This window comes from Gossypium hirsutum, chromosome D06 (assembly GCF_007990345.1).
Source record: "Gossypium hirsutum isolate 1008001.06 chromosome D06, Gossypium_hirsutum_v2.1, whole genome shotgun sequence".
NCBI lineage: Eukaryota > Viridiplantae > Streptophyta > Magnoliopsida > Malvales > Malvaceae > Gossypium > Gossypium hirsutum.
The window spans coordinates 18,999,775-19,004,130 of NC_053442.1; the positions used below are offsets into that span (position 1 = coordinate 18,999,775).

General features: G+C 35.9%; 1 non-coding gene across 1 annotated transcript; it reads right to left on the bottom strand.

The window, feature by feature from the left end:
• Positions 1 to 2,369: 2,369 nt before the first annotated feature.
• LOC121218869 (small nucleolar RNA R71) lies at positions 2,370 to 2,476 on the bottom strand. The gene has a single exon (XR_005915349.1). It is a non-coding gene; the product is annotated as a small nucleolar RNA R71 (small nucleolar RNA).
• Positions 2,477 to 4,356: the final 1,880 nt, after the last annotated feature.

A 4,356-nucleotide genomic window follows, 5' to 3' on the forward strand; every position in this document is an offset into this window, starting at 1 on the left:
ACATTTCGGAATCGTAATTTTGACACCACTGGATAATCAAGTTGTTACATATTTAATCCTAACTGCTAAATACTGAAAATATGTATACTAAATACTAAATACTAAATTGCCTAAAAAACAAGCTTATTAAGTGCGAAAAAAGACTGAATTAACTACATTTGACGACAGATTAGTTATTGATAACTCTTGAAAAGTGTTATATTTCATTCCTCTAGACCTAGCTAATTGCTTGTACTTAGGTACATTTAGTGGCATTTTAGGACATTTTATTAGTATTTTTATCATTTGCATTAAGAGCTTGGACCGTGTTGACATGTTAGATTCTTTTAATTGCATGTAGAGGGGTCGTGTTTTGGTGGTTGGGCAGTGCAGGATGTGGAGAAAGAAGTAATTGAATGAAGGTTTGTCGAGCCAAAAGATTGGACAGTTTGCCTCCTTGTATGTCGTGGCAATTTCAGGAAGATGACTGAGTCAACACTCAACGCATACTAGGTTCAGCTCAACTTTACTTGTACCTGAATAATCTACCTAAAAAAGAGGAGAAGATAACGTGAGCTGTTCGAGCTACCCTAGGAAGAAATGCTTATAAAAAGCCAAAGGAGAAAGCTCTAAAGGCAGAAAATCCAGAGGTAACAATAGAGGGTAGCGACTAACTAGAGACAGAAAGAGGAAACCAAAGGTAGTCCCTCTTAGCCACCATAGGAAACTATGCTACTAGATTGCGGACTGGTTTGGCGACAACCATCTTCCTAAGTTCTTCCATTATTTCTTATTTTGTTCTCCCGTGAATTGAATTTATCAAAATGATGTTGGGTGTTATTTTGAACTTGAATTTTAATTACCAACCCATGAGCTAAATCTCATAGGGTTGGGATTACATGATTAAAGCTTTTATTTTTTTAATGGTTGAAGCATATAATTGATTTAATCTACTATCTCATTCAATTGTTTTTATTTCCTAATTGTATGCGTACACTCCCTAGATATAGATGAGTGCACAGTATGCCCATAAACTGAATCTAATTCTGAAAAGGTTGGATTAGTTGGACTGAAGTTGAATGATACAAGTGGGTATTTGACCTAATACCTGTAGCAAACTCTAGACATAGAGCATCATTTGTATAGAATGAAGACAAAACAGTGCAGGCTATCGTGCTAAGGCTTATAGACACAGGTCAAGTAGATTGAGATCTTGCTCTCAAAAGAAGTAGGTCATTTTAGGTCTCTTCGAAGTAGTAGATTAAGTACGATTATGCTAAGGAATTACTGAAAGTAAGGGCAGATTCTTAGTAATCCCAACCTTCTAAATTGAAATCGTAGACCTTCAATCCGTTGCCGTAGTATCTTTGCCATAGTATTCTTAGTTATTTTTTATTCGATCGCATTTTATTCACATAATTATTCTCATAACTGCTGTTGCATTTTTACTCTTGCTTTGCCTTAACATTTTCCAATATTAGTCAATATACATTTTGCACTTATCCTTATTATTTTAATTTACCACTAGTACTTAATTCAGTTTTTCCATAACATTAATCATTATCATAATTTTACCATTCCTATACCATATCTGATCCCTATGGAGACGATCTCACTTATCACTTTATTACTTAATTCGACGTGTATATTTGCACAATTCCCATATCATATTCACATGCGACAAGTTTTTGGTGTCATTGCCGGGGATCGGGAATTTGGTGTAATTTGGTTTGGTTATTTTACTTAATTTCATTAGTCTTATTTAACTTAGTTATATGTAATTCCTACATGTTTGCCATCAGTGCATGAGAAGAGGCATTCTTGCTAACAAAGAATATCCTTTTGACCCAGAGATTGAAAGAACATTATGAAGAATGCAGAAAGAATTGCAAAAATTGGCTAAGAATGGGAATGATCTTGGCCTCAATGATGATCTGAATGGTCAAGATGCTAATCCTCTTTTTTGTAGAGTGATACTTGGTCTGAATGATAATTTGAATGGTCAAGGCCCTAATCTTCATGTTTGTGGGGTGATAGATGACTAAGATAGACCAATCTGAGAGCATGTTGTGCCAATTTTAGATGACTTAAATCTAGGTATAGTTAGACCATAAATTAAAGCTCAACAGTTTGAGCTGAAACCAGTAATGTTTGAGAGGTTGCAAATAGTGGGACAATTTGGTGGACTGCCCACTGAAGATCCAAGATTGCATTTACGACTTAGGCAATAGGGTGTTCCTGAAGACGCTCTGCGAATTAAACTATTTCCATATTCTTTAAGAGATCGTGCGAGAGTATGGTTGAATGCTTTATCATTGGGAACAGTAGAATCATGGAATGATCTTTGGCCAAGGTTTTTGCTACGGTATAATCCCCCAAATATGAATGCCAAGCTTAGAAATAAATTCACATCTTTTCAGCAATTGGAGGATGAAACACTATATGAAGCTTGGGAACAATTTAAAATTTGAATTCAAAAATGTCTGATACATAGATTTCAACACTAGACTCGGATGGAGATATTCTATAATGAGCTGAATACACATACAAGTATGGTAGCTGATGCTTTTTCTAATAGCACTTTGTTGGATAAATCTTATAATGAAGCATATGAGATTTGAAAAATATTGCCAATAATGATTATCAATGTCCGACAATAAGAGTTAGGACGGTAAAGAGAGCTGCTGAAGCTATAGAGCTGGATGCAATCACTTCGTTAACAGTCCAAGTGTCTTCTTATGCTAATATGATTAAAACAATGAAAAGGCCTACTGCAGTCTAAGAGATAAAATTAGTCGAACTATGCTGTGTTTATTGTGTTGAAGATCACGTGTTTGATGAATGCCCATCAAATCCAGTATTCGTGAGCTATATGGGTAATTTTAACCGGAACAATAACCCCTATTCCAACACATATAATCCTAGGTGAAAGCAACATCCAAACTTTAGTTGGAATGAGCAAGGTGCAGGGAATTTTAACAATACGGTAAGACATAATGCCACCTATGCACCATCTGGTTATACTCAACCTATGCCAAGGCAAAATGTCCAACAAGGTCAAGCATTAGTTTCGTCATCATCATCTATTGGATCCTTGTTGAAGGAATATATGGCCAAGAATGTTGTTGTAATTCAAAGTTAGGTTGCGTCGCTTTGAGCTCTTTAGCATAAAGTGGGGCAAATAACGAATGCTTTAAATTCGAGACCACAAGGGGCATTACCAAGTGATATCGAGAATTCGAGATCACAAGGGAATGAGCAGTGCAAGGCCATCACTCTTATAAGCAAAACTCAGCTTGATGACGTTGCTCAAGATGCCACAGTAGGAGTGGATGATTCAAATAACAACCATGTAAAGATCCCAGAGAAAAAGGGTAAGCAACAAAATGCTGTGGTAGAATTAGATCTTGTTTTCAATAAGAATGCCTTGAAAAAAAATATTAGCAACCTGAAGGATGACGACCTTTACCTTTTCTTCAGCAATTACATGATTCCAAGTAGGTTATTCAGTTCAAAAGATTTTTGGAGGGCTTGAATCAACTTCATATCAACATACCGCTAGTAGAAGCTTGGAGCAAATGCCCAACTACGTAAAATTTATGAAAGATATATTGTCAAAGAAATGCAGGTTACCTTTAATGTATTTAATGCTTTGAAATGTACTAATGTTAATGATAAATGCCATGCCATTGGGTTAATAGAAACAATAATGGAGGAGTTCACCAAATGTTGCCATAGTAATTTCGATAATGACAAAAACTCACTTGAACAGAGTGATATAGTAAGTTTTGAGGAATTTGGTGACTTTATGGAAGCCAAGCAGATAGTAGGTAGACCAGGGAAGAAGTTTTAACCCTTGGATTTATAAAATCGACTTTTCAATGCTCCTAAAACTTCTATAGAGGAACCTCCTACACTGGAGTTAAAACCTTTCCTACATCATTTGAAGTATGCATATTCGAGTAAAAATAGTCCTTTGCCAGAAGTAGTTTCTACAGAGCTGACACCCGAGTAAGAGACAAGGTTTTTGAAGTTCTTCGACAATTTAAGAAGGCGTTGGGATGGACCTTGGCTGATATAAAGGGAATTAGCCCTGCATTCTGCATGCATAAGATTTTTTGGAGGATTGCCCTATCAATTCCATTTAACGGCTGAAAAGACTAAATCTGATCATGAATGAAATTATCAAGAAATAGATTATTAAGTGGCTTGACACTGCATTATTTACCTGATTTCAGACAACTCATGGGTGAGTCATGTACAATGTGTACCCAAAAAAGGAGGTGTCATACAGGTAAGTAATGATAACAATGAGCTCATACCAACTCATACTGTCATGGGATGGAGAGTATGTATGGATTATCGCAAGCTTAATAA